Consider the following 15656-nt stretch of genomic DNA (forward strand, 5'->3'; position numbering starts at 1 on the left):
TATCAAGAGAATTTAGAAGTTTAGTTTCATTCTCTACATTGTATCTATATGAAATGCCTCTGGAGAACTAAGCGAATAACAGTGTGACAAAGCTACCAGATCATCTAATGAAATAAAGAAAATAAATTCAAGTAGCACAGGAAGGACAAGATTGTCTTTTGCCCTCTATGTGTTTCTGCAGACAAATTGGAAAAAATGTGCCTTGAAGAAAAGTAGGGGGAGAGGAATTCATGAAATATGATGGAATATGTTGACTACAGAGAAATTTGCTTCTGGTTAGTTTATGAGATTGTTAGGAGAAGACCTGCGATTAAGGCTTCTGTTTCATGCTTCTTGGTAAATCAGAATATTTCCATAATACCACAGCATACTGGACATTTGGCTATTTTGGATAGCCAATCACTAGAAGCTTTGATTCCAGTAGAATTTTAGTCTATTGGTATTTTAATCTTTTCTTATCTTAAAAACAGAGATCAATTGATAATAAATTATTAAATAAGCCATTTTAATCCTGCTATGATCTCCTTACTGATACTCTGCAGCAAGTAGTTTTGTCACCTACAGTAAAAACAGTTTCTCAAGACTGTTCCTTGAACAGAAGTGGCACTGGAAAAATGTTTCATAGCACCTCTGATTATCTAAGAAATCTTTTTCCTTCAATATTAGTCTGCAAGTACCAAAAATTAAGGGTCTTACATAAACTAATACTCAAACTCCCCCTTCCCATCTAGCTTCAGGCTACCACCCATTCCTGTGAGGACAGCAGTACTTCCTCAGGCAGCCAGTTTTAATAAGATTCTTGATTGACTTTTCAGTCCACACACATGTTTTCTAATGCCTGAACAAACAATGGAATCAGGAAGCTTCCTCTGGTTATCAGGGTCAAGCAGGGCCACTGCATCTCATCATGCTGCTGTTTGGCAACCTCTTTAAAATCCAAAGCTTCTGCCATCCTCGCTTAGGCAACACTCCCATAGCCACCAGTAATATAAACGGACACAGAACAGTGTGAGCAAATCAACATATCCTCTTTGTTCCCCCGAAGGAAACTTAGAAGAAGCTAGCTTACAAATGGCAAGCAAAGCCTTACATATTTTGTACAAAGTGTGTCTGCTGGCATTAATGCTCCTACAAATGCTCTACCAGCTGGCTGGAGGTGTCTGAGCCAGTTCCTCTGCTGAGCAGCTGCATGACCTCTATATATCAAAGATTACAGCAGCATGAAATGCTCGCTCTCCAGCGCGATGCTAAGCAGGATGAAAAAGGGTACTGCTTTAGCTCCCGATGGGCTGGAAAAAGGCACTTGCATGGACCTACAATATCGAGCCATGAGGTACACGTCTACCCTCTTGTTAAGGACCAACAGGTAAATTAAAGCATTAAAGATTTATGTATTACATACACTGCAATACTCAGTGATGGACTAATTATCTTTATCCTAATGCGCCACTTCAGGCATCAGCTCCAAGATTTATATAATGTATTACATGAAGTTTACTTTGCCCTACCTGCTCTGATAATTTTTTATCTCATACTACTCCCTGTTATTCCACCCCCCGCTAATGACTCGTTACAATTACTCACTCCTCCCTTAGGGCAGGATCTGGAAAGAGAAATACAGACCCTGACTCTCAAAGCCAACATTGCAGGTACTCAGCACCGCTCCTGGTTTTGGCCAGGACACCTTCCAGGTAAGAGCTGAAGTTCAAGGGCATTTTGCACATTTCTGTATTTTCAGTAGAAAAAGGGACCGACTTTAGTTTAAATGTGGAAGGACCATAACCATCAACAGCCCTGCAGCTTCCTCTAAAAGTAAAAATAGGAGCCCAGAAGTGTTTCATCAGGCAGTATAAGGAGGTTTTGCAACAAGGTCCACAAGTCCCAAGGTGCAAACCGACCTCCCCAGCTGCCAGGGCGAGGAAGGGCAGAGTCATATGAAATGGGTCTGGAAGAGGCAATCCTGGCAACGGCCCCACACCCAACTGCCACCCATTTCAACCGCTCGGCTGAGCTGGCTGCCTGGAAGGTGTTTCTCTTGGAAGTTACAAGATGCTGACTTTCCTGTAAAACATACAGGGGCAGGAGGCTAGGCTTTGAAACAGTGATGCTCACAACACTCAGAGAACTGCAGACACCTTCAATGACATCTTCTTTATGACTAGAATGAGACGGCCTAAGAGGAAGTTCATAGTAGAGAAGTGGAGAGCACATTTTCTGGTAGTATTCTGTGGTAGGAAGGAATATTTTTTCAAAATTAGCAAGAAGAGGACTGTTTTGAAATGTTTCACGGTTCTGGTAATGAATTATTAGAGAACACCAAGATATATGTATTTTTAAAGGATTTGATTTAATAACAATATCAGACATAGTGGGTAATTTTTTTTCCAGTATATAATGAAGAAATATGGATGACAGTCTGGAGGATAAAAAAAGGCTGTAGCAAATGAGGCTTAAAGTACCAAGCAGTTCGGACAGCAGCAGAAATAAAGAGTTTGCATCAAGGAAAACGTGGCAGATAATAACTTCAGTGTCAGTGCTGGGAGAGAACAGCCCAATAAAACAGTGTCACAAACCAAAGCAAGAGCATGGCAAGGACAACAGCCATGGCATCGGCAATGAGGTTTTCATTTAGTTCATACTATTCACACACAGATATGTCATGGCACAGGCATAGGGCACTAAAAAACATAGAAGTTATACTTTAAACCTACATTTAGATTTGTCACCTCAAAAAGAGTCTTCCTCTTTCTTTATCTTCCTGTTAGGATGCTTACCTTGTTGTTAGATCAGGGATCACGTTAAATCTCCATACAAAAGTTGTGTCCATAGATATAAACATAGGCACAACTTTCTTCCTGGTTTGTGTTGAAACAAACATCTTTTCCTCTCCCTGTCTAAAACATACTTCCATAAAACGTGATCAGGGTGCTGATCTAAACATTTTCCTGAAGGATTTTCTCTTACCAACATGTGGAATAAATAAGGTGGACTACAGAGAAGCCATTAATGGATGCTTTTAACAAGCCATCAAAAAAAAATCACAAGCATTACACAAGAGTGGCACTTATTTCTGCCTATGAAGAATGAAACTGAAATTTCAAGGTGAGCCCTTTATTTACACTGAAATGTACATTTCTGATAAAAATACAACTATGTATGAAACTACATGACAAAGTAAAACACAGAAATATGTCAATGAGATTAACAAATAGCATCTATTATTAGCACTCAAGTGTAGCAGACAGGATAGCAACCAAACATGCTGAAGTAGAAATGCAAGCTGAGTTTCAGGAATACCGTATCATATATTTCCTCACATAAAAAAAAAAAAAAAAAAGGACCTAATTCAAAGAACACCTTGAGATGCTGGGTGTCTTCTTTCATTTTCTGATGGTTGAAATTTTCTTTTGGCCCTTATGTTACAATTCTAGAGAACTGCAAACACCCGATGTTGCATAGCACTTTGTATTTGAATTACTGCTGAGGTCAACAGGACTTTTAGGCTGCATTCAGTCCCATGTATCCCTATCTCATAGTATTTAAAACCCATGTGTTAGTATAGGGTATTATATCTAATGCTATGTAGATTATTATATATAATATCAGAGTATTTCCTAAATACACTCAACACTGTTTGTACAGCTGCTGATTTTATGCTTTCTTTTTGAAATTATATGAATACCAACATACAAAATGTGTTCAATAGCTCTTTCTGAAATACACAAAAGCAGCCACCAGATGGCAATAAAAGTCAGCTAGTGAGCAAAAGTCTGGCTTTACACAATGTTCAAAATCGCTCCTTAATAGTTTCCTTCATTTCTCACGGCTACTGGATATTCAGAAAAAAATCCACTCTCATAATTTAAATGTTACTCATAATTCATAAACAACTGAAATGAACACTGGCAGCATTTACATTTTACACCAACATGAGAGGGTTTAGTAAGACAGTAGTTTAATTGTCCTCCAATACGGCCCAGAAATACTAAGTATTCAGCATAGCTCCCCTGAATTGCCATAAAAACTTTTCACAGTATTCCCAGTTTCTACCATATCCTCATTTATCCTCTTAGTATTTTCTCTGCAACTGATAGATGCATCATATGAACTTTGCCAGTGCATACCTGCCAAAGACCTTACTCTGGGACTTCTTGTTCTTCAGCAGCTTTTCCAAAGAATATTTCTTAAGCATTTTATCACTCAAGGATTAGTTTTGTAATAATTACATTGTCTTCTGGGAAGGGCATTATGCTGAACTACCCAACTGTATATTACATTAATCAAGCTGGTTCACTTTTCTAATGCTTCATTAGTTCAGGCCACTTGGATCTTCTGCTCAGCTAATTCTTCATCTCCTCATGTAACAGCACAATGCTGAAGGAGTTTTGCTCCTTATCCAATTAAAATAAAATTTAAAAAAAAATTAAAAAGAAGAAAAAGGTGGAAAAAATGCTAAACTATCTTGTCATCTCTAATAGTAGGAGATGTGAAACTGTTGGGTGATTTGGGATTCTTTGTGCTCCTCTGTTTCCTCATCAGGAAAATGGGACTTTCTCCCTTTGCAACCTCTCCTGAGGATCACTGCTGAGGTTGCTGCAACAATTAATTTGTTAAACCACTTTACTTGAAGCCACACGAGGCTCACCAGCAAACCCTGGAGCATAGGCTTGAAGGTCTGAGAGTTGTTTGGCCCTAATGAATAGAAATATGTGACAGCAATATTTATCATATTTCCATAATTTAGCTGCTCAGCATAACCCTTCCCTGCACTGCAGCACTTAATAAGGCCCTTAATGTCCCTTTAATCAGTCCCTACTTAATGTTACTGTTCTGATGCCTTCTTTGTGTGACTCTTTTCCCATAAGATATTAATAGCAGTTTCAAAGATAAAAACTACTGACAATTCCGTATGTTGTACAGTAGCAAGCTCCTTCCTTGACTGATTTATTCAAGCAGAGAAGTTGCAAAAATTTCTAAGATGTTGTTGAAGGATAAATCAACACCTCTATCAGTGAAGCATTACATCTTTTGGGACTCCTTCTGTGCAACAGTCACAATCAATCCAAGAAATATATCCCTTCACCAGAGCATGGAGAATTTTTCTTGGTCAAGTTCTCAGCAAGGACAATGGGTCATTAAAACTTAAGGTCTATTTTCATTCTTTTTACACTTCCTTTTAATGCTTAGCCATGTCGGGTGAAAAGGCATTAGGTAGCAGACCTGTGATTTGGATTTAGCCACGGAGGTGTCAGAAATTAAGCATAACACGATGCTACACATCATGGTCCTCTTGAGATGTTTCAAACAGGTGGTATGTTAGTTTCTGTCTTCAGTGTGAAGGTGATTTTAAGCATCCCCAGCAGGCCAACAAAATAACAATTAATGGTCTGAGCAGAGCACTATCTTCAGACCTGTTCAGCTAAATTTTTTTCTCAATACAGTTTTGACATTCTGCTGAAAAGGACTCTTCTTTTTGAAATCTTCACAGGGTGCAGGATTAATTTGTGGAAGACACTTAAACCCATATGCGTTAACAATTTACTTGTCAAATGAGGTTACCCATTTTTATAGGCACCTCAGGCAAAAAAAAAAAAAAAAACAAGCTGAAACACTTACATTGATCTGAACATATGAATGGCATTGCAAGTTTTGTCACTTAATATTTCACTTCTTTGTAATTTCCATGTTTTGTATTCTAATGTGTTGGCAACTTTAGTGAAACATATGTGAGTACATCTGGAAGAAAGGTTTAATCTGTTGGAGTAAAAGGAAAGCCTGAAGTGTTTCTTTCATTCCTTAGTAACCATGTCATTATCACAGATAAAAATGGGGCGAAGGATAAAACACTAATGCTACTGGCTTCAGTGTGTGAGTTCACCTAGATCAGTGTTGCTCAGATCATCCTGGGTATTCACAAAAATGATGTTCATCTGACAAAAGCATGGTTCAGGTTAAAAAAAAAAAAAAAAAAAAAAAAACAAATTATCACTCACATTCATACTTCACCCAGCAGAGTAGTAAAAGAGCATGAACAAGAAATTCACAGTCCAGTAAAATGAAGAATGCCATTGCTAGAGCTGGTGGTTCCTGGAAAGTTGGAGAGAAACTTGAACTTCATATTTCACTTAAATACCTAGCTCCAGAATTGAACCCAGGCACTTCTCCTGGGTCCAAACACAGTATGTATGGAGAATTAAGCATCTGAGAATGAGACTCATAAGCCACATTACGCTGAATTCACAGCTATCTGTCATGGCCCACAGATATGTCTTGAGGATACAGATCAGTCTTATCTCGCTGTTGCATAGCTGTTGAGTTGGGGTAGCAGAGAAATTAATCTGCTTGCTCGGGATCCACAGTCTGGAGAGAGGAAAACTTCAGATGAGTTACCAAAAAAAAAAAAAAAAAAAAAGTGCACTTTCTGGCATGTCAGGTAGCATGAAAAGATGAGTTGCACAAACACTGTGCCACACAAATGGAAGAATACAGATTTCCCTCCACAAATTACATTTGGTACAATTTTACTTATTAGCCTAGATACCTCCTCCTGCTTTTACACGGCTTTTACATGAAAAAAACCCAGTCCATAAAAACCAAGCAAACAAAATGAACTATCAAAAAACCCAAGAGAACTATAAAGGCCAGTCCCCTGTTTTTTAAAACCTGAGTACCTGAGAGGAACTCAGACGCAACGCTATCAACTACAACAGCCTGCAGACATACAAGTGTTCAGACACGGTATGCTAGAGTCACTTTTGGGGACCCTACGGCACACCACTCCGTGGTGATGCCTGAACCCCACGAGCGTACACAGTGCCGGGGGCTGCGTCCCGTGGGACAACGCAGCACGACAAAGCAGAGCAGAGAAGATGAGTAGCCTTGCCTTGCAAACTGTCCCTAACAAATTTGACATGAGTGTGCCCACGGACATACCTGTCATACGACCAGAATGACATCATGGCATAATTGTGATATGTTTTCAGGTCGTGTCCCTTAGGGTTGGTAGCCAACAAACATCCAGTTTCTGGATCCTGGTCATCTGGAATGAGAGGAAGACCAAGCTGTTCAACTCTGGCAAACATGAGACATGCAAAACTTTCTAATAAGCCTTGGAGGTGCCTCTGAAACAGAGTGTCTCAAAGGACAGACAGGAATCCATCAGCGATTTTCCCATGATCCTGGTTCTGCTGAAGCTCAACTTGGAATGCCTAAATTCTTTCCTTCATTCAAACTTGGCCCACCCTGCGGAACACAAGATGCGCCAAGGAGTTGATTGTGAGACATATGCCCTGCTCGTCCTTGAGGCACTGCTGCCAACAGCCCCCTCTCCTGTAATTTCCTCTTTACTCCTCCCCAGCGCACAATCACTTCACTGTGACCACTCTTCCCACTAGCACTAAAAGATACCAAAACCCCTTAAAACGCCTGTGCTCAGCAGACCATCCCGCATCACTACGCTCTTGCACTGTCCTTTCCTGCCTGAGCATCTTCACACCCTGAGGTTCCGGCACAAAGCCACGGACGGCTGTCACACCCCCACAGCCATCACCCCCCTCCCATTTTGGTTTCAGCGTGGGAGTGAAGGCTGCCTCGCAGTGCTGAGCACCATGTATATTTCTGCACACCTTGGAAACCTTCCTCGGAGAACTGCTGAGCCAACAAGGGGTACACAGCATCCGTGTCTTCACTTTTTCATAGCACTCCCCAGCAAAAAAGGAGAGAGGCATTACCTCCACATCGCTTAAGGGGCCATAAATGAAGAGAGTAGCATGGCTTCCCCAACAGTGATAACAACCGCTCTTGTTGCTGAAATGTTTATCTCACTAATAAAGGCAGCGTGGATGCGTTTATTAGTTTAGCTCAGAAAGTTGAAGTAAAATAGATGGTCTAAAACAGAACTCAGCTTGCCTCAGGGTCTCTTTCATTCTAAAAATATTACCTTACTAAAGGTCTGAAACTAAGCTAAGGAGGAGCTGGTGCGCTGCAAGCTGGTCTGCTCTTTTTCCAGACTATAAATTGGTCTAATAAAAGATATTACCTCTCCTACAATCCTCGCTCACCAAAAAGCATAACAGCTTATTTCTGGAGATAAAATCACAGTATATAACTTTCCATTTTGAAACACAAAGCTGACAGATGAATGTCATGGTTTGAATCCAGCCGGCAGCCCAGTATCACGCAGCCGCTCACTCATCCTCCCCCCACGGGGGATTGGGGCAGGGAATTGGAAGGGTAAAGGGAGACTTGTAGGTTTAGATAAAAACAGTTTAATTATGGTAATAAAATAATAGAAAGTATAAACAGGCAATGCACAATGCAATTGCTCACCATTCGCTGACTGATACCCAGCCTGTTCCCAGCCAGCGATCCTGAAATAACAAGATCCCAAAACCATAATCCCAGAAGTGAGCGAGAACCCCCCCCCTTCCCGGCCGCCCCTCCTCTATATGCTGAGCATGACGTTACATGATTTGGATTATTTCACTGCCCAGTTTGGGGCCGGTGCTCTGGCCGTGCTCCCCCCCCCATCTTCTTGTGCACCCACGCAGGGGCAGGACGTGGGGAGGTGGAGAGTCCTTGAAATCTCAGCAACAACTGAAAACTTCAGTGTGCTATCAGCGTTCTTCTCATATCACATCCCATACCCAGTCCAAAGCACAGCACTATCCTAGCTACTGAGAAAGAACATTAACTATTCCAGCCCAAGCCAGGACAATGAACCAACAGAAAGGGGAATTTAAAAAATTCTTAGTGTTCTTAAAAAGCTCCAGTCCAAATATTTTTAAAATCTTTCTTCTGCCTTTGCTAGGTGTTGAGAAAGATCCTAACAGATACACAAACAAAAAAACCCAGGGAATTTGTTTATCCGCATCTATTACAAGTCAAACTATCAAGAAGAAGAGATGAAAATGGAAAGAGAGGATGCAAAAGCAGTACTAATGAGTGAATGGTGGAGCACAGTCCTTAGTACCACCACGACCCAAGAGTGAAGCCAAGTCCTGCATTCTCTGGCAGCACATGGTCAAACCTCACCAGAAAGGGTGTGGAACATGTTTAGCCTCCTGGGCTCCCATTATGGTTTGTGATCTTCTTTACTTTGTAGCTTGATTGCTCCTACGTCATTTGGATTTCATAATCCTGCCTTTTCTTATATCCTTGACAAAGATCTTCTAGGAAGTTTTCATTAAAACAACGCCACTGAGGAACAGTGGTTATCTCACACTTTTCAAGGAACACACCTTCATATGTTTTTTATACACAGCCATGAGCCTGAGCCAGGGATAGAGGCTCTGCAGCTGTGGCGCAGAGAGCCAGAGAGGTGGTTTCAGCATAACGGGGAGCCTGCGTAAGGATAAAATAGGTGTGAGAAAAATCCTAGAGTCCAAGCTCTGCTGAACCAGTGCCGGCTCTCCGCAGCAGCGGCTCGGGTACCGTTGCAGCACGCTTTCCGAAGAGGGAGCGCCCTGCTGAAATACCCAACAGCTCTGAATGGACCCAGACTGGATCAGACGCACTCCCCAGTTTAGTCACGGTGCCAGCCCTTTTGGTAGGAGGTGGAGGAGTTGGCAGGAGCCTACGGATGAAGTAGCTGCAAGGCAAGAAGGGGGAAACGCCTTGGAGGGAGCAGGGAGCAACAACAGGGACAACCCAACCCAGTGCAGAACACGGCCACGTCCCTTCTAAACTATGTTTAGTATTCTAGCTCTGGCTCCTGCTAGACTGTTCATCATCATCTCTGAAGTAGGCATTTCAAGCACATGCTTATATATTACTGACTGCCACTGTAAGCTTGTCCTTCGATTGTGTTTTCCAGGAGAGATTAGTATAAATATGTGTTTAACTGTTTGTTTCCTCAATTTAACAGCACTAGCAATTATTTTCTCAAACCAAAACTTGCAAACATGATTAACACACAACTCAAGTTATGTTTTTAATAATAAGTAAATCTCACAACTCAAGTTACTCTAAGTAATTACTTAGCAAATCTTTAGAGGTTAAAAAAAAAAAAAAAAAAAAACAACCTAAAAATTGCAAACAAAAAATTTCAGTTTGAATACTTTCCTTACTTATACTATGCCGCAGTCGAAACAGACAAAACTACGGTCGAGACAAACAAAACTACAAGACAGATTCTTCTTTAAAGCAAGTTAACACCAGAAGTCCCTTTATTGCTCTCCTCCTTTGTTCCTTTATACTTTTTTCTACAGGGTGTACAGACTTTCCGGACTACCTACTGACATGCCCCTTCATGTATGTGTTCATACATCGCATGTTCACAGAAATGAACCTTGGCCCTTGCCAGGGCAGAGAAGTTAATATGCATGAACTCATCACACAAGTGTAGTAAGATGAAAAGTTCAAGAGTTCAGGCTCCCAAGATTTCTGGTGTCTTTATCCACCCCAAACTAGTTCCAAGTACGGGGCTATCAGTTCTTCTGATGTGTCTCTTATTGTTTCACAGTTGTTACGCTCTCTTACTGCAGTCGATAAGCTTGCTCATCTTGCAGCTCCTCCTGTTCTTGATTGCTCTCTCAGGGGTAGATTAGAACCCTTTCGAGGTCGAAGTCATCCTTCCCCAGGGCCTCAGTCCAGCTGAGGTCCCCCACAATACTACATGCCTTCTGAAAAGAGAATGATCAGAAATACAGCTCTTTTTTGTGCACATTCTTTCTCACTAATAAATACTATTCTGCAAAGATACAGATATGACCGCAGAAAGTTGCTCCTAGCCCCTGATTCCTTCAAATTCAGGAACTAGTTTCACAAATTCCAGGTTTATTTACATCATTGAGGATAGCATTCCCCATTATAAAATCAAACTCCAAATAAGCTTACTTGGTAAAACTTTCTCTTTTCTCTACCACGGCACTAACAGCTGAACAGCCATTCCAGTGCAGATGGTAACTAAAGGAAGGTCTGTAGACATCCCTCTGCTTTAGGAGTTTTGGAAGCAGCACTGCAGTGCATAGATCCTTCACACTATAACATGACGCTGTTACACACCTTAATGTGATGGTATTTCACCAATGTAGCCTCATAACAGGCATAAGGAGGGGAAATTTTATTCATCCTATTTTTATGGATGGGTTGAGGATCAGATACAACAAAGGATGACCTGAAATGGGTCCATTAAGGGAACTTCCTAAGTATGTTTCACATTCTCTATTCATTCACTGTGTGAAATACAGAAACCATCCTGGAGCAGGCTTTTTCTTTCCAGGATTCTCCCTTGGATACAAACACCTTAACCACCAGAAAACAGGTAGCATGTGCTCTGACACTCCAGAGCATTCTCTGCTGCCCCTTCAAAAGGAGGGGCAAACGCTGTCTGCAACCCAAACCAGATAATATATCAGAATGGTGTCTAAGGAGATGGGAGGAGAACCTGGATCTTATTATTAACGCTGGTTTATTGATTAATGAGTCAGAAGACCATTGCAAGCTTTTCTGGATTTGCTTTTAGAAAAAGTAATTGACTGTTCTCAAAATCATCTTGCATCACACCCATCCTTGAAGTTTTATCAAATGTACGGTGAGAGGTCAGATTAAAGACACTAATAGGACCAGAGCAGAATAATTCCTAGCTTCTGGATTTTGAGTGGTTTTCAGCATGAATGTACGGCTCGGTACATCGAGGCTGGGACAGATCTGTACAGAACTGCAAATCTAGGCACCCAACAAACTTCAAAGTGAAAAAAAAAAAAATAAATAAAACAAACAAACAAAAAAAACCCTCCAAGGCTGGGTGAAAGCTCATAAAATTTTTTTACAGTATTGATTTTGTGCTTGGTGACCTAAATTCTGGCCATTTCTGCATCCACATCTTTCTACTGGATCTCAGCCTGCACAGCAGTCTGCAACAGAAAGAATTATCTCTAGGTTGCCTAAACCCTCAGGCTAAGATTGGAACCCTACTGACCTCTCAGAAACAGAGCAGAGTGTACTGACACCATGAAGTCATCAATACTGGAGTAGTTAAGTTCAGATCAATCACTCCTAATTTTCAGTGGTTTCCAGGGAAGATTCTCAGGCAATGCAACCTGTGTTACTGAGCAGGCCAGGATATTTTTTTCTTTCTTTCCATAATTTTCTAACAAACTTTCCTCTCCTCCTTCCTCTCTTTCCATCAAAAAAAAAAAAAAAAAAAAAAAAGACAAGACATACAAGGGAGAGCTTGCCAGATTCAGGAAATGGTTCGTTAAGTGAGGTTTAATCTCTATCTCTTTATAGAGGCTGGAAAATTGCCATCTTCCTTGGAGCTACTGACTCCAAGAATAGATGGAGCTTCACCTTCATGGGTTATTTACAGCCAGGAAAAAAAAAAAAAAAAAGAGATATCAACTTCATTTTTTTTAAATTTTATGCAGACCTCTGTGTGGAGTCTATCATGCACAAGGCCTGAAAAAAGTTATTAGAGACTCCTGACAAAAAATGACCACTCTAAGTGTATACAAACTAAGTCTTCGCTGCCTATTGTTGATCTAAGATGACAAGACTTGATCATCTTTGCATTCAATTTTTAAAATCCTGTTTCAGGATCTATACAACTTTTAATATTTCACTAAAGAACAGTTCATTTGAAAAACCAAAAACTTAACTCCTGAAAATTAATTAATATTTGCAGTTAACTAAAGGTCTGAAAATAACTGCTATATACCTCTTAGTTACACTTAATAGCATGTTCTCCATTTAAATAAAAGAAAAATTAATTTGTTTTAAAAAGTATTTGATTTTGACACAAGGGCTTTACCAGTGGATGTCAGGTTTGCAGGAACGCACAGGCAAGAGGCTGACAAAGGGCAGTGCAGGCAGTTCACCCTGTTTGCCACAAGATGGCAAGAAACATACAAATAATGAGGTCGAAAATAAAATTAAGAGCATGCCATCAGAACTATATTAAAAAAAAAAAAAAAAAAAATACCAAAAAGAAAAAAACAAAGCTGCAGAGACCGAATATATGAATGTATGTGTGACCTTTGGCAGGATGTGGAAAATGCACATACATCATTATTCTGTGTGGAATACGTGTGGAATACATGAACATACATCAATATTCTGCAGAATTGTCGTTATTCGTAACGCACGCTTAACCAAATCATGTCAGCCTGTTTAGTGCTCCAGGTTTAAATTAACCATATACAACCATGTATAATGTTGCAGTAATCTAGAGGGTGGCTGGAAACAAGCCGGCATGGGACCAGAAAGAAGAGCAGCAAAGAGATGGTGGGCAGCTGTTTTGGTGGGAAAAGCGCTCAGAAAAGTCATGACAATCCGTGGAAGAGGAGGGGGGCGGTCAGAAGGGAAAAGGGCTGAGCTACGGGCACCCATCCCAGCTGAATTGCTCCCAGTTAGACACGGACAGGGGAAGGAGGTGGGTGAGAGGCTGAGAGACAGGCAGGAGGGCAGGCCGAGTGGGCAAAAGGCAGATATAAAGGGAGATTTTGGGGTAAATACATTTACATTATACCAGAAATGAAGATACGGATTGTTTCATTCGTGTGGTGATTTCTGAGCTGTTCTGGTGAACTCAAAGCTCAACCCATCAGGTCTAAAAGTGTCTGCTAGAGACGAGCTTCTTACCTTGCCTGAATCTGAGACTTCAAGTTAACAAACCTAATACTGCCAGATTCATAACAAAATGTTGTGATCTGGGAGTTTATAGCTGTGCTCGTGATAATGAACAGGATGCAACACGGAAAATGCTGTTCCAAATCCATTCTCCTTACCCAAAGGACATGGAGGTTAAGGGCTGCAGGGAGGAGACTCGTGATTTAGGGAAGAGTTAATAGGGAAGAATTAAAAAACAAAAAAACAAAAAGAAAAAAAAAAAAAAAAAAAAAAAAAAAAAAACAAACAAAAAACCAGAAGAAAGTTTCCTGACTGGAGCACAAGGAAAACGAGGGTCATTATTTCAAAGAGAGCAGATCTCAGCTCAGATGCTTTGGGTGTATTTATGTACTTAGCGTGGAGTATCATCTTTTTTTTTCCAGCCGAGCTTTACCAGGAATTTAGAATTAGTCTTGAAAACTAGGTCAACTTTCATGTAAATCAGCACATCTGATCACTCAGGATGTTTTGTAATTAGCTAAGAACAACAGCATACCAATGTATGGAAATTAGAGAGCTTCAAAGGCTGTGGGATTTTGCATTGCACGGGCATCCAAATGTCCCACTAATTTCAGTGGACTCAGTTCTATGTGTTTGGAAAATGAAGGCTTGACCATGCCTGCAGCCCTCAAAGGTTGCTCCAAATTGCAGCCGGCTCACCGTTGCAATAAAAAATAAGATTTATCAGCGGTGTTCTCAACACGTCCTGTATGCCTTGAGAAGCAGGGTTACCATGCACTGCGTTTTCCTCCTGACATCAACCCAGGAGCAGGAAAGAGCTGTCCGCTGCTCAGTATGATGTATGGTCAAGACTCGTAAGTGTCTGAAAATTGGCAAAACCTGGAGCCCTAGAAGATGACCCACAAGCTCACAAATGGCGTGGTCTTCCCAAGAGCCTGCTCGCACGGAATGCTCGGCGCTCATCCCACGTCCCGATGGCCCCCATGGTATTCTCAAGTCATGTCTCCAGAAACGGACTGGCGAAAGGCAGGAATCCTGGTGAGAGGGGAGGCAAGACAGGGCTACAAAAAGACTGCAGATGATACAGAGGGGAGGGTTTACAGCAGCTTAGCAATGTATTTAATCTTTCTCCAGTGAGACTGGAGTGGGCAAATGCCATCAGTATACAGTACACATCAAATGTTACCAAAAGATAGATGAGCATGCACTCTACTCCAGATGTGTTGGAAGGTCACCTTCCCTATCTACATAGATAAATATATATATATATATATATATATATATATATATATATATATATATATATACACACATGAACAACCGCTGGTCTAGAAAGACTTTGGTCTTCAACTTCCTGGAAAAGGCAATTGCTGTGGTCATCACCATCTCTGCAGATTTGCCCAGAGAGAGGTGGATGGTGTCACCAAGCCAGAACTGGGAGGACAGGAGCTGTGGCCCAGCTGCCAGCTTTCACATGTCCTGCAGCAACTGCAGACCACAGAGCTGTGGTGTCTGTGATCCACGAGGGACACAGTTATCTTCCGAACTGTAGAAAAGAGGAGAAACATGTAGATCAACACGCGCATGAGACCAACTGCATCTGAAGACACGAGGGCAACAGGGAAAGCATTGGTAGGAGAGGAACTAAAACACCTCTGACTCTCTTGCAAGTTGTGTCTATGAGCTTAAAGGTCCTTTCCAATCTAAGTGATTCGGTTTTTTGAGGAAATATGAATGCTTACCACAAGATGGTGCAAAAACATAAAAAGTCCGAACCCACTCGCAGGACACAGCCGAACATCTTCGGTCATGAAAAAGCGTGAGAATCTCCACCAGGTGTCAGGTCAAAGGAAATAGGAATTAAGTTTTTTGGGTTTTTTGGGGGGTCTGGGGTGGTTTTTTGAGGGTTTGGGGTTTGGTTTTTTTTTTTTTTTTTTTGAGAAAAGTGGTAGATACACGCTTTGAAAACTTAAGCGTTGGGTTGAAGTTTTACCGGGCTTGGGGAAGGCTCACCACCACCACCACCACCTCCCACGGGAAAACTGGAGTCGCTAGGGGAAGGATCGGCGAGAATTCTTACATGGACC

The sequence above is a fragment of the Tyto alba genome, unplaced genomic scaffold (genome assembly GCF_018691265.1).
Source record: "Tyto alba isolate M040663 unplaced genomic scaffold, T.alba_DEE_v4.0 Super-Scaffold_13, whole genome shotgun sequence".
Classification (NCBI taxonomy): domain Eukaryota; kingdom Metazoa; phylum Chordata; class Aves; order Strigiformes; family Tytonidae; genus Tyto; species Tyto alba.